Genomic DNA, 16,194 nt, shown 5'->3' on the forward strand with positions numbered 1-16,194 from the left:
TGAACAATTTATATAAAATACTTAAATTATTAATTTAAATATAACCTTACAGGATCAACTTAAATATAAATTTTAGTTTAACTTAAACAATCTATAGAATATTTTGTAGAAAGTTAAAAGTGATAAATTTTAGTGTATTTCTAATAATGATTATAAGTTGGTTAATAAGGTTAAATAAGTATCAAACCTAAAGTGTAATCATAAATAAACTAAATTTCAATATTAAAATAATATTTTTACTTCTACTTATAAAGTTACGTCTTTAACTTTTAACATTTTATACTAAATTTATTAAATTTAATATGTTGTTGTATGTAAACCATTATGAGTTTAAAGCTACAACTTTTGAACAGTTTGGACAAAATACTTAATTTGTTAATTTGAATATAACATTACATGGTTAACTTCAATATAAATTTCAGTTTCACTTAAAAAAACCGAAAGAATATTTTGTTAATAGTTAAAAGTGATAAATTATAGTGATAAATGCAAAAACTAAATTGTAATATAAATTTAACTAAAATATTTTCTAAATATATTTTTATAATCGTTAAAAGTTTTTAAATAAGTAACTTAAAATAACTTACAATAACAATAGTTAAAAATAACTCTATATAATGATTATATTGTTATCTTTAAAAAAAATTGTTTGATGTTTTAAATAATTACAATGATAGAAATTGAAATGTTAAGCAAATAAATTTTAAAAAATTAATTAAGAATAACAACAACTATAAATAACATTAAACCATATATTATATTTAATTTTATTCATGAATAACCCGTGTGTAGATGTAGTTCAAAAGATTGAGATTATGCAGTTTTAATAGATGTATACATTATCATATAATTCAAAATAATCAATATATTATATCAACTTGGTATACAAATTATTATATCAAATTCAACAACAATATTGTTATATTAAAAAAACATATATTTGTAAAGATTTCAGTTATATAGATGCTTCTGCGCAACGCGCGGGCATTCGCCTAGTCTTACCATATTTTCCCAAAATATGAAAACTCTATTGCTACCATTTTTCTCTAGTGACGGTTGTAGGTGGAAATGTTTCTGATTGTCACACCTTGTATGGGCTGAAACAAGCCCCACGAGCCTAGTTTCAACGATTGTCTAGAGCTGTCCACAATCATGGCTTAAAGGATCTCACACTGATCCCTCTCTTTTTATATTTTCAACTAAGGGAACACGGATTTTTATGTTGGTTTACATTGACAATATCATTATTAATTGTAGGAAACAATCTAGGTGTTATTGATTAAGTAGTTTGCAGTCTCAGTCAAACTTTTGCTCTTCAAGACATGGGAGCTCTATCCTACTTTCTTGGTGTTTCGGTTGCATATTGTGGCACTAATCTTTTTCAATCTCAACAACAATATGTGTTGGATATTTTACAACATACATGCCTTGCGGACACTAAACCAGTCAGCACTCCACTTCCAACTGGTGCACTTTTTCCCTCGGCGATACTCCTCTCTATGAGAATCCTGTTTACAATCGTTAAGTTGTTGGTGTTCTCCAATATGTTACATTATACAGACCTGACATCATTTATACAGATTGTCAGTTCGTGCGTTCTCCAACAACCAAACACTGGTCTACTGTTAAACGGATTCTAAGGTATCTTTGGGGCACCAACAGTTTTAGACTTCGACTCACACCGTCGCATGACACCACTATTCATGCATATGGAGATGCAAACGTTGTGGTTACCGCCTACTCTAAAGCTGATTAGGTTAGGTTGGGTGTCCGGATGGTCGTCAATCCACCGGGAGACATGAAATCTATCTCTCATGTATTATGTTAATGATCAATAATACAATACGTTTACATCAAGTTTACTCCTAACTTTAGTAAACTAGGAATAGTCTTTATGGTTTGGAATCTGCATCTATGGGTTTCTAACTCTACTTTTTTCCAATTAGAGAGTTCTTATAGTTTGATTTCGTTTTGAGTGATCAAGTATTAACAAAACCTATATAAATGTGAACAAATTAGATATATTTATGGTTATAGGGCCAGGGTCCCATTTGGTGTAACGCCCCATCTCTGGTATGTTGTTCCCGTGGCATTTATTTAGAAGTTTTATAGAGGGACTCGGCGAGTCCATGGCCTGACTCGTCGAGTAGGGTCGAGTTTTCGAGCACGTGTTAGTCGGCGACTCGGCGAGTCTGCCTGCCAGGAAGAAACCCTAAATCCCCGGGCTGCTCACTATTTAAGCAATGTTATGTGCCCCAAACTCGCCTCCTTCACCCTCAGAGAGCTGTGAGAAACCCTAATCCATCCCTTGTTTGATCTAAGTGTTTTTGTGTGGATTCTTGAAGGCTTGAAGAAGAAGAAGAAGAAAGGAACAAGGAGAAGTGGTGTAGAGCAAAGATCCAAGGTCAAAATTAGAGTTCATTGAGGTATTTCTCGGAATCCTCCTGTTTTATGCTTAAAACCTCCATTAGATCATTTCTAGGGCTAGTTTGATGCTTTTTCCAACCTTATAGTTGTATGGATGCCTTAATAGGTCGAGATATCCCTAGATATGTTCATTTAGGAGTTGTAGAGCCCGGATTTATTGCCTTTTTGTAGTTGCTTTGCATAAGAACCCTAGATCTAGCCTTTATTAGGCTTCTTGAGCCTTATAATCTTCTTGGATGCTTTTGGACACGTAAAGATAGAATCTTTACGTGTTAATCGAACTAAGGAAGCCCAGATCTATAAGTTTTAGACACTGGATTCAAGCAAAATCGAGTTTAGAGTAGCTGCATGGATGTGACTCGGCGAGTCGGAGGAACGACTCGGCGAGTCAAGTCGCGAGTCCCGATTTTCCCCCTTTTTAGTGATGTCGAGTGGGAGCCTGTGAGTAGTAGAGTGGACTCAGTGAGTTGGAAGGCAGACTCAGTAATGGAGGGACTCGACGAGTTGTTCATACAACTTGACGAGTTCAAGGCAATCTTCATAGCTCAAGAACAACTCGTCGAGTTGTTCATATGACTCGGCGAGTCGGATGCAGATTGTCTGAGTTCTTGAATCGAGAGGGTACTCGTCGAGTCGATGCCATACTCGACGAGTAGCCACGAGTAGGGTTGAGAAGTGAGACTAGAGACTCGGCGAGTTGGCGGCCCAACTCGGCGAGTCAGGTCAACTGTAGGTTGACTTTGACCGGGAGAGTTGACTTTGACCAAGGGTAAAAGAGTCATTTTACCCCAGTGCAGTGATTAGCTTTTGATTGAGTGTGTTTATGTATTTGTAGCTGGGGAGATACCGGAGCAGCAGCAGTTAGCTTCCAGATCCATACACACAGCAGCCAGTTCACGAGGTGAGTTTCCTTCCAGTAGGAACGGCTCTACGGCCACAATGTCGGCCTGTTTAGTTAGTAGTAGTTCCGGACTTCAGTCTGAAGCAGTAGTTCGGTATGCTTGATGTTTATGTGATTCAAGCATGTTTGTGTGTTATATGTTCCGGACTTTGGTCTGATGCAGTATGCAGTATATGTGTCTATGTTAGTTGATATGTGTTATGCTATGCTATGATCAGTCAGTTCCGGACTTCGGTCCGATGCAGGGGACAAGGTCCCAGTCAGTTCCGGACTTCGGTCCGATGCAGTCAGTTTTAGACTTCGGTCCGATGCAGTCAGTTCCGGACTTCGGTCCGATGCAGCTAGTTCCGGATTGCGGTCCGATGCAGTGGGCAAGGCCCAGTATGTGCTTTTTTATGTATTGTATGGTATATGGTAGTTTGGGGTAGCTCACTAAGCTTCATGCTTACAGTTTCAGGTACTTCCGCAAGCAAAGGGAAGAGCTCGGGATGATGGCATCGCACACACCACAGCTTCAGTTTTTGTCCTGGGAGTTGATTCAGTTTTTGCTATGTTTGGATTCAGTTGTGATACAGCTTTTCTCATAGTATTTTATCATGGTTTTTGAAACACGCAGCGTATGGTTTTATCATGTGATACTTGGTTTCTTGGTTTTGTTATAATAAAATTTGAAATTTTTGGGTTGTACTTTTGGGTCGTTTCAAGTTGGTATCAGAGCCTTGGTTTGAGGGATTCGGATACACCTCCGGGTGTATCTGAACTCAAACTAAGGGAAAGATAAAAAGATTTTCAAAAAAGAAAAATGTTTTCAAATGGAATTTTGAAAAGCACTTAGAAAGAAAAGAATTTTTAAAACAAGATAAGGGTGTGGTGCATGCGATCAGCCGAGCTCAAGTAAGTACTCCCAAATTACCCATACAAGTTTTATTATTATCATTAATTGTTCCAGTTACAGTAGAACAGCATGCTAGTATAGGACTAAGGATCTAGGAGGATGCCTTATGTGCCTGCTATATGTGTTTCAGCTTTATGAGAATTGCATGCTAGTATTTAGTAGACAGCAGTAGGATAACCTGTTTAGGTTATGCCTGGTAGCGCGAGCTTAGCATTGTACGCTAGTACAGTTTCTCGATATGAGAGTAGATTTTCTTGAGTAGTTTCCGGTGTCCGAATGCTGCTTGCTTCGTGCTTTGTAGAACTCTTGGTGATGAGAGTTAGCCGTTAGATGAATACGCCACGTCACGTGTGATCAGGGTTGAATAATCTCAGAGTATTGGAGTTGGACCTATTGCGCAGCTCTCGTTTGAGTCTAACCGTTGTAGGGACGAGCCTTTTACTCGAAGGATTATCCGAGCCTCATTACATGTGATGGTATTCAGGTGATGGCTAGTTAGCATTACAAGGAGGCCTTCAGCAGCTGAGGACTGGTTTGAGTGGAGTCAGAGATTTCCCTAGGGCAAGCCTAGGATGAGAGTAGCAGAGATCAGTAGTAGTAGAAGTGACTTGGTGGAGTCAAGGCAGTTCTTGAGGAAAGTATGGATAGATGTGGAAGGTAGTATGGGCCCGTACTACTAAAAGCAGAGGATCCATACTCGAATTAAGGAAGGCCGAGACGAGACCAGGAAGCTAGTAGTAGTATCAATGATCCCTTGAGATATTTCAGTTTTCTGATGTTGCTATGATGTGTTTCAGAATGGTGGTTTTGCGTTCGAGGCCAGCAGCCGGCAGTGGAGGTGTCGGGGAGGGATCAGGATCAGGCTCGGGGGACGAGCGCATGGATGAGCAGACCCGAGAGTTTCTTTCTTCAAAGATTACTCGTATCATTTTAGAGCAGACTCCTGTGATCTTCGGTTCGATCAAGGAGGGTATCCTAGAGCCGATGGATGAGAGGTTGGGCACCTTCCGTGCCGAGGTGGCGGCCATGATGGGGTCGCGCACACTTACGTTCAGGGAGTTCAGGGCATGTGGAGCTCCAGACTATCATGGGGCGCGGGACCCCATAGCGAGTACTAGATGGTTGGCGGATGTGGCCAACGCGTTCCGCACGAGTAGGTGTCCCGAGGGGGACAAGGTTAGATTGGCGTCCTGTCTTCTGAAGGACAGGGCACGGGATTGGTGGGAGGAGGTCGGACATACCATTGGAGATGATGCAGCATTGGATGCCATGACCTGGGCTGATTTCTCTACCAGGTTTAGGGCGGAGTTTGCACCAGTTATTGAGGTGCAGCAGTTAGCCAGAGAGTTTCAGGACCTCACTCAGACTACAGAGACCGTGGCGGAGATCACCGCCAAGTTCAGGGAGAGGGCTCTTCTTGTTCCCCAGTATGCGGCCGATGAGGAGATGAAGAAGGCCCGTTATCATGAGATGTTGCGGAGCGATATCCGCCAGTTTGTGAGCCGGTCCATCTGTAAAACGCTGGATGACATGATTGCTAGGGCTCGAGAGAGGGAGATTGATCTCGAGATGGAGAAGAAGAGGAAACCGGAGGCGGTTTCGGGTACAGGCAGCTCGGGCAAAAAGCCCAAGGTATCTGATCACAGGTCCAGGAGTCAGCAGAGCCACGGTCGATGTGGCAAGTGTGGGAGATTGCACAAGGGGGTGTGCAAGGCAGGGAGTTCCGGCTGCTACAAGTGCAGTCGGACTGGGCATTTGAGCAGGGATTGTACGGCCACTGCTACTGCCGTTGCAGCATCAGATCTGATTTGCCTTCAGTGCAATCAGAGGGGACATAAAAAGTCCCAGTGTCCGAGTTTAGCTGCAGTAGGGAAGGTGGCTGCACCTGCCCCTGCTACTTTGAGGATTACAGATGGCCGGCAGGGCCGAGCCGAGGCGCCAGTGGCGAAGAGTAGGGCGTTTCAGATGACAGCAGAGGAGGCGCGGGCGACTCCTGATGTGGTGACGGGTATGTATCTTCCCTTCATCTCTATATTATTATTGTTTGATTATTGCTTATGATTATATGTTTTATATAGGGTCGTTCTCTGTGAACGGCATTTCTGCTATGGTATTATTCGATTCGGGGGCTACCCGATCATTTGTATCGCTTGCGCTTAGCAAGAGATTTAGTAGAGCTCCAGGGGAGCTGGATTGTCCACTAGAGGTTGAGATAGCAGATGACAGGATCGTGAGGGTCGCCAGAGTGCATAGAGGGTGTTCTCTTCAGTTGTTCGACGAGCAGTTTTCGGTGGACCTGGTTCCTATTCCCCTGCAAGGGAATAAGGTTATAGTAGGCATGGATTGGCTGAGCCCCAATGGGGCGGTGATTGATTGTGAGTTGCAGCTAGTGAGGGTTCGCACTCCTAGTGGGGGAGAGTTAGTGATTCAGGGCGAGAGGCCACAGCGCGGACCAACCTTTTGTTCCGCCGCGAGAGCGAGACGCTATTTTCAGCAGGGTTGCGCGGGTTATGTAGCTTATGTCTTGGATGCTCGGGAGAAGGGCAAGACGACAGTTGATGATGTTCCGATAGTGCGAGACTTCCCGGATGTATTTGCCGAGGATTTACCGGGAATACCTCTTGAGAGGCAGGTTGAGTTTAGGATCGACCTGATTCCTGGTGCGGCTCCGATAGCCAAGGCACCGTATTGTCTAGCTCCCCCTGAGATGCAGGAGTTGTCTACGCAGCTGCAGGAGCTGCTAGACAAGGGTTTCATTCGGCCGAGCAGTTCACCTTGGGGAGCGTCGATCCTGTTTGTGAGGAAGAAGGATAGGTCGCATCGTATGTGTATAGATTACCGCGAGTTGAACAAGGTAACGGTGAAGAACCGTTACCCACTTCTGAGGATAGATGATTTGTTTGACCAGCTTCAGGGAGCGTCTTGGTTCTCCAAGATCGATCTACGCTCCGGGTATCATCAGATGCAGGTTAGGGATGAGGATGTGCAGAAGACTGCTTTCAGGACCAGGTATGGTCATTATGAGTTTGTGGTGATGCCATTTCGGCTCACCAATGCTCCAGCCGCGTTCATGGACCTCATGAATCGCGTGTGCAGGCCGATGCTGGATCGGTCAGTGATAGTATTCATAGATGATTATCTTGGTGTATTCCAAGACGCAGGAGCAACACGAGGAGCACCTGAGGGAGGTGCTGGAAGTTTTGAGGAGGGAGAGACTTTTCGCAAAGTTCTCCAAGTGTGAGTTCTGGTTACGCGAGGTGTAGTTCCTTGGACACCTCGTCAACCAGAAGGGTATTTTAGTGGATTCGGCCAAGATAGAGGCCGTGATGCAGTGGGAGGTCCCGAAGTCTCCGTTTGAGATTCGGAGCTTCCTAGGGTTGGCAGGGTATTACCGGAGGTTCATTCAGGATTTCTCCAAGATAGCAGTGCCGCTCACCCGACTGACCAAGAAGTCGGTGGTATTTCGTTGGGGGCCCGAGCAGCAGGCAGCGTTCGAGACCCTCAGACAGAGATTGTGCGAGGCTCCGATCCTTACCTTGCCAGAGGGAGCAGAGGACTTCGTAGTCTACTGTGATGCCTCAATCACAGGTATGGGAGCAGTGTTGATGCAGCGAGGTCATGTGATAGCTTACGCCTCGAGGCAGTTGAAGCCTCACGATGCTAACTATCCTACCCATGATTTAGAGCTGGGGGCGGTTGTGTTTGCCCTCAAGATTTGGAGACATTATCTTTATGGGGTCCATTGTACTATCTACACGGATCACAAGAGTTTGAGGTACCTTATGGATCAGCCGAGTCTAAACATGAGGCAGAGGAGGTGGTTGGATGTGCTGAAGGATTATGATTTTGAGATCCTTTACCATCCAGGGAAGGCCAACGTGGTGGCCGACGCCCTAAGCCGCAAAGTGTCGGCAGCCCCTATCAGAGATTTGTGTTTGAGGATGACAGTGATTACTCCGTTGTTGGAACGGATCAAGGAGGCTCAGGTTAAGGGCCTCAAGGAGGAGAGGCAAAAGTGTGAGAGGATAGTGGGCCGAGTAGCTTCGTTTGATTATGACAGTCGGGGATTGCTGACACTTCATGGGAGAGTGTGGGTACCGTACTGGGGTGGAGTACGGCAGGTGTTGATGGACGAGGCTCATAAGTCTCGATTTTCTATCCACCCAGGGGTGATGAAGATGTATAGAGATCTTCGACCCGATTATTGGTGGCCCTGCATGAAGCGGGATGTCGCTTGGTATGTTGAGAGATGCCTGACCTGCAGGAAGGTCAAGGCGGAGCACCAGAGGCCTCACGGCAAGATGCAGCTGTTAGACATTCCCGTGTGGAAATAGGAGGACATCACCATGGATTTTATCACCAAGCTTCCCAGGACCGCACGAGGAGTAGATTCGATATGGGTAGTAGTGGATCAGTTGACGAAGAGTGCTCATTTTATCCCGATCCAGGAGAGTATATCGGCAGAAAAGTTAGCTGATATCTATGTGCGTGAGATCGTGGCACGTCATGGAGTGCCGGTATCGGTGGTGTCAGACCGAGATGTCCGTTTTTCATCCAGATTCTGGAAGCGGTTTCACGACGAGATGGGTACTCGTCTTCATTTCAGCACCGCTTTCCACCCTCAGACGGACGGGCAGAGTGAGAGGACGATTCAGACTCTCGAGGACATGCTCCAGGCATGTGTTCTAGACTTTGGTGGCAGTTGGGATACGTATCTTCCGTTAGCGGAATTTTCGTATAACAACAGTTATCATGCGAGCATTGATTGACCTCCCTTTGAGATGCTTTATGGGAGGAAGTGTAGGACCCCGATTTGTTGGGGCGAGGTCGGTCAGCGAGTCGTTGGGAGCACAGAGGTGGTGCTCAAGATGACCGAGTTGATTCAGCAGGTCCGTAGTAGACCGCAGACTGCGCAGAGTCGGCAGAAGAGCTAGGCCGACAGGAGGCGTTCAGACTTGGAGTTCCAGGTAGGCGATATGGTCCTTCTGAAGGTCTCACCCTGGAAGGGTGTCATCAGGTTTCGGAAGAGGGGCAAGCTGGGCCCCAGGTTCATTGGTCCTTTCAGGGTTTTGGCCCGAGTGGGTCGGGTTGCTTATCGGTTGGATCTTCCGGTGGAGCTTAGCCAGATCCACAACACTTTCCATGTGTCTTAGGTGCTGTTTGTTTTTTCTAAGGCAAAATGTCTGCAGTCTGCGGACCACATCTGTAGACCTCTGCAGTAGAAGAGGTGGACCAAACGTCTGCAGTCTGAAAAAAGAAGACTGTTTGTTTTTTTAACATCTGCGAGCTACTAAAATAAACTGAAATCTAAATAAACTGATTTTTTTAAACTTCAAAATGATTTTTTAATATTTTTATGACTTTGTTATAAATAATTAACGAATCTAGATCAATTTTTATGTATTATCATATAAAAAATAAAAATAAAAATGCTATAAATTAACGTATATATTTACTAAAAACCAACAACTTTGGTTGCAAAGTTATAATTAAACATTATAATTAGTGATCAAATAATTTGATATATAAATGGATGGAAATAAACTTTGATTTTTTCAATTAAATCCATTAAAAATGTACCATAAATATTTTCTCGAAAAATTGATGATACTGTAGTAAATAATATTTTACAAAATTTGGCAAAAAAATATAAGAATATATTATGATTTTTTTCATATTTATATAAACAACTTCAACGACTAGTATTGTAATAAATCTTATTTATAAATTTGTCAAAAATATAATATTTGTATAGTCGAACGTTTTTTTTTAAGTTTTATAATTTTTTTTTTCAAATTGTATATCATTAATAAAGTTGGAAAAAAATATAAATTAAAAAAAACTTGAAAAAAATTAAGATATATATGTTTTTTTAGGCTAGAAGATGTCTGAAGATGTTAGAAGACTATGGTCCACATCTGCGCCAAAAAGAGGGCGCGCAGACATTTTTAGGTCTGCAGTCTTCGAAAAAACAAATAGTCTGCGAAGGCTAATGTCTGCGCGTGGTCTGCGCAGCGCAGACAGAAGAAGCCACACAGATCTGCAGACAAAAAACAAACACTACCTTAGTTGAGGAAGTGTTTGGTGGATGAGTCAGCAGTTGTTCCCCTAGAGGACATTCAGGTTGATAGCAACCTGAATTATATTGAGAGGCCGGTCGCGATTCTGGACCGGAAGACGAAGACCTTGAGGAACAAGGCAATTCAGTTAGTGAAGGTTCAGTGGCAGCACCGGAAGGGGTCTGAGTGGACGTGGGAGTCTGAGGAGGAAATGAGAGAGCACTACCCGGAGTTATTTGCAGATTCAGCCGTAGCAGACTTCGAGGACGAAGTCTGAGACAAGTGGGGGAGAATTGTAACGCCCCATCTCTGGTATGTTGTTCCCGTGGCATTTATTTAGAAGTTTTATAGAGGGACTCGGCGAGTCCATGGCCTAACTCGTCGAGTAGGGTCGAGTTTTCGAGCACGTGTTAGTTGGCGACTCGGCGAGTCCATATTCGGGACTCGGCGAGTCTGCCTGCCAGGAAGAAACCCTAAATCCCCGGGTTGCTCACTATTTAAGCAATGTTATGTGCCCCAAACTCGCCTCCTTCACCCTTAGAGAGCTGTGAGAAACCCTAATCCATCCCTTGTTTGATCTAAGTGTTTTTGTGTGGATTCTTGAAGGCTTGAAGAAGAAGAAGAAGAAAGGAACAAGGAGAAGTGGTGTAGAGCAAAGATCCAAGGTCAAAATCAGAGTTCATTGAGGTATTTCTCGGAATCCTCCTGTTTTATGCTTAAAACCTCCATTAGATCATTTCTAGGGCTAGTTTGATGCTTTTTCCAACCTTATAGTTGTATGGATGCCTTAATAGGTCGAGATATCCCTAGATCTGTTCATTTAGGAGTTGTAGAGCCCGGATCTAAAACCTTTTTGAAGTTGCTTTGCATAAGAACCCTAGATCTAGCCTTTATTAGGCATCTTGAGCCTTATAATCTTCTTGGATGCTTTTGGACACGTAAAGATAGAATCTTTACGTGTTAATCGAACTAAGGAAACCCAGATCTATAAGTTTTAGACGCTAGATTCAAGCAGAATCGAGTTTAGAGTAGCTGCATGGATGTGACTCGGCGAGTCAAGTCGCGAGTCCCGATTTTCCCCCTTTTTAGTGATGTCGAGTGGGAGCCTGTGAGTAGTAGAGTGGACTCAGTGAGTTGGAGGGCAGAATCAGTAATGGAGGGACTCGACGAGTTGTTCATATAACTTGACGAGTTCAAGGCAATCTTCATAGCTCAAGAACAACTCGTCGAGTTGTTCATATGACTCGGTGAGTCGGATGCAGATTGTCTGAGTTCTTGAATCGAGAGGGTACTCGTCGAGTCGATGCCATACTCGACGAGTAGCCACGAGTAGGGTTGAGAAGTGAGACTAGAGACTCGGCGAGTTGGCGGCCCAACTCGGCGAGTCAGGTCAACTGTAGGTTGACTTTGACCGGGAGAGTTGACTTTGACCAAGGGTAAAAGAGTCATTTTACCCCAGTGCAGTGATTAGCTTTTGATTGAGTGTGTTTATGGATTTGTAGCCGGGGAGATACCGGAGCAGCAGCAGTTAGCTTCCAGAGCCATACACACAACAGCCAGTTCACGAGGTGAGTTTCCTTCCAGTAGGAACGGCTCTACGGCCACAATGCCGGCCCGTTTAGTTAGTAGTAGTTCCGGACTTCAGTCTGAAGTAGTAGTTCGGTATGCTTGATGTCTATGTGATTCAAGCATGTTTGTGTGTTATATGTTCCGGACTTCGGTCTGATGCAGTATGCAGTATATGTGTCTATGTTAGTTGATATGTGTTATGCTATGCTATGATCAGTCAGTTCCGGATTTCGGTCCGATGCAGGGGACAAGGTCCCAGTCAGTTCCGGACTTCGGTCTGATGCAGTCAGTCCCGGACTTCGGTCCGATGCAGTCAGTTCCGGACTTCGGTCCGATGCAGCTAGTTCCGGACTACGGTCCGATGCAGTGGGCAAGGCCCAGTATGTGCTTTTTTATGTATTGTATGGTATGTGGTAGTTTGGGGGAGCTCACTAAGCTTCGTGCTTACAGTTTCAGTTTTGGTTTCAGGTACTTCCGCAAGCAAAGGGAAGAGCTCGGGATGATGGCATCGCACACACCACAGCTTCAGTTTTTGTCCTGGGAGTTGATTCAGTTTTTGTTATGTTTGGATTCAGTTGTGATACAGCTTTTCTCACAGTATTTTATCATGGTTTTTGAAACACGCAACGTATGGTTTTATCATGTGATACTTGGTTTCTTGGTTTTGTTATAATAAAATTTGAAATTTTTGGGTTGTATTTTTGGGTCGTTTCATTTGGACATGAGGCTGATCCCATTCACTATAGAGACACTCACTCACTGAGTATAAAAGTAAGAAAATGTATGTTTTAATAATCTTTTTCAAAGTACTGAAACATATACATGTTGAACCAAATATGTCAATGTCGTTTTTGTAATTAACTCTCCAATGAAGAACGCACTTCCCTAGAAGGTTGTATCCTACAGTTAGTTGCCAATTTTCTTCATCCTTACCACTGTCTAATTTGATTGATATAAATGATAAATACAATTAACAAAGTAAATAACCAAAATGACCTTTTGGTAAAGCGAAACTTACATAATGTATCCTATATAACCATGGGGTAAACCCGTTGGAACAATTAAATATGATGTATGAAATGAAGTAAGTTAAGCATTTTAAAAAACAGTTTGTGTGCAAAAAAAATTGTGCTTAAAGGAAATTTCATGTAAAATCACTTCTTTGCCTACTGTGATAACAATCACATGAGGAAGAAAGTAATAAAAATCAAAACCTAAAACTATAGTTGCTAGTTTATCAGGGTGGGAATCAAATAGCTTACCGGAGTTGAGGATACGCCAGATGCATGACGACTTCAATGGTGGACGAAAAAGGGAGAGCATCGGGCGCAGATGGTGAACGGAGGAGTGAGAGATGCATATGAGGAACTGATTCGTGTGTCACCAAATTTCTTGTATGTTTAAAAACGATATCCAACCCAAAACATCAACAATCCCAATGTATCGCAAAATGTCATACGAATGCCACGTATCCATGAAGCTAAAGATGGAAAATCGACAAAACTAAAAACCATGTTTTGTTCATCGGCTGAAGCACAAGACTAAACTGCAAAGTTGTAACTATTCATAAGCCGTGTCCAGAATTAATATGTTATATAATATCCTACAAATTGTAAGCACAAGACTAAACTGCAAATTTGGTACCTGTGGTTATCAAAAAAATGTGGATAGAATCCAAAAATTTTTTAACTTGCACCATTGGTCCAAAATCGAATTCTTTTTGTGGTTTTGGTCCCAAGAAAAGTTGAAATGACTTTTTTGCCCTTTTACTTTTATTTTTGAATTTCTTTACTATTTTTTTAACATTTAAAAAAAAGAAAAAGAAAAAATAAAGTGGCCAATATTCTACCCACCCGTAACCCTGCTCTCTTTTTTACATTTTTCATCTCTTTGACTCCCCTCCCCCTTCTCCTTCCTACCACCGCTATTATTGTCTTCATCCCTTCGCTTTCTCTATGTTAAGCACATTAACCTACAAAACTTACCTATGTTCTTCATGTTCTTTACAACCACTAATCAAATATCAAAACACAAAAAACACTTCACATGTAGATACACCTACATGTAACTTTAAAAAAAAAAAAAAAAAAAAAAAAAAAAAAAAAAAAAAAAACCACCATGCCTTGTATCTCCCCCTCTCTCTCTCTCTCTCTCTTAGATCTAAAAAATCCCTTTTACAACACAATTAATATGATCGATGACTACACCAAAATATCATGGAACGGTGGGAGGTTAATCTAAACCATCCATGCTAGAAACCAATCTTTAACGTTTTGCGTAGCTATTCAACCTCTCCAGAAAATGGTAGAAATCGATCTCTAAGATATGAAGCACAAAAAAAAACTATGAGATGTATCATAACAATAGGTAAGAAGTAAACAAACTGATTCCCACCCCCAGCCTGTTCCTGTCTCTGCCTCCTCCATTCCCTCCTCTACTCTCCCGTTGTTGGTTACCAAAACACCAACAACCAACTGAAGAGAATTGGTTCCTTAAGAATCCTCAAATTGAAGATGCCACACATAACCTAATCAGGTAAAAATGAGATTTCTTCAACGGAGATAATATTTGGAGCAATCCCCACTCTTGATGAACATAATCAAGAAACCCAAAATAGAAAAATTAGGTTTTTTGTCAACAACTTCTCAACCATTGGAACTGATCAAGATGCAGGTCCTAAAGTAGAAACAATCTTCGTTTTCGGCCTCTGCATACCTACTAGTTGCGAGCTCTGGCCAATTGCCATTTGATCCATATTCTTTTCGATCGAATCCCTCTGTTATATTCTCCTTGGAAAACACCAGCATCTCTTCCCTAATTTGCATCATGTACATCCCTTGGGGACAACAAAATGGGTCGGGGCTGGAATCTCAGCTTTTGTAACGCCCGTAGATCAGGGCTAGTCAATTTAGAGACGATAAGCGTCAAAAATGACTTTTTGATAAAAGATTATTTAGAATGAATAATCTTAACTATGTTGTAGTATATGTTACAAGGATTCCGTACATATAAAGAACGCCGAAATCCGAGTTATAACGAAGAAGTTATGACCTGTCGAAGTTTCGCAACAGAACTGGCACGGCACAGCGCGACGTAAAAAGTGAATTTACGTTAGAGCAATATTTAGCCTTAGCAATCTAAATGAAAGTCGTAGAATACGTTAAACCATGAACGTGCATAAAAAGAACGCCCAAATCTGACTTCGTATGAGGAAGTTATGATTTTTCGAAGTTTCGACTTAGCGGTATGCAGCCCGAATACTCGATTTGAGACCGAGCGGTTTTTAGCCAAAACAATTTAAATGAGAATTGAAGATCTCATTAATTGTAGTAAAACGATAAAAAGATAGGCGAAAACGGACGTCGGATGAAGAAGTTATGATTTTATAACAGAGTTTTCCTGTCTCGGCCTACTAAAAACAAATAATAAAAATAAAGTCAAAATTAGCCGACAGAGTCTAAATGAAAGTTGTAGATCATAGTCTCACCTACGCGTGGATATAAAGAACGTCGAAAACGGAGTTCGTATGAGGAAGATATAAATTTTTGAAGTTTATTAAATATTTTCGAAATTAAATTTAAATATAAATTTTTGATATTATCCAAGGGGGGGAGTCACCGGGCTTATCCAAGTTACGCCCCGCGTAACCTAAGAGTAAGCCCCGCGTAAATCTCAGATCCAGACCCTATAAAAGGGAGTCGAGTGCAGCCGATTCATTTGCTCATTTCTTCCCTTTTTCTTGCGTTTTTGCATCGTTTTTCGTGCAAGAATTATCCCGAAGCCCCGGTATCATTCCCGAGCCCCGAAGCAAGTCCCGAGGCCCCGAAGATCCCGAGAAGTGAAATTCCCAAGCCGAAGCTCTGCCCGCGAGGAGTCCGGTTTTTGTGGAGATCTTCCAGATCTACCGAAGAATACTACTTCTGCAAGTCGTAGTGTTGTCCGATCATCTTCTGATCAAGTGAGTGTGTGGTTACTTTCTTCTAACGCATAATTATGAAGTATTTTATATGAAATACGTGTTATGTGTATAATTTTGTTGTTATGTGTGTGAATGTATATTCACTTTCTTCTATCTCATAGATCGGATTTATTCTCTATGAAATACGTGTTATGTGGGTGTGCCTCATCTGTTATGTGGAATAGGTATTGAATGAGAATGTTATACAGGTTTTAAACTATGTATAAAAATATATATTTTTATCTACTAATTTGTTGGGTAGAACATGGGTAGATAGTTGATGTGTGATAAACAGATGAGAGGCCCCGATGTTGTTGTTGTTGATCTAGTTATTCAGCGAGTATGGATTAGACCAAGAGGTTAATTTTAGATCCGGGAGTATGGA

Source organism: Lactuca serriola, chromosome 6, assembly GCF_051521515.1.
Source record: "Lactuca serriola cultivar US96UC23 chromosome 6, Lser_US96UC23_V15, whole genome shotgun sequence".
NCBI lineage: Eukaryota > Viridiplantae > Streptophyta > Magnoliopsida > Asterales > Asteraceae > Lactuca > Lactuca serriola.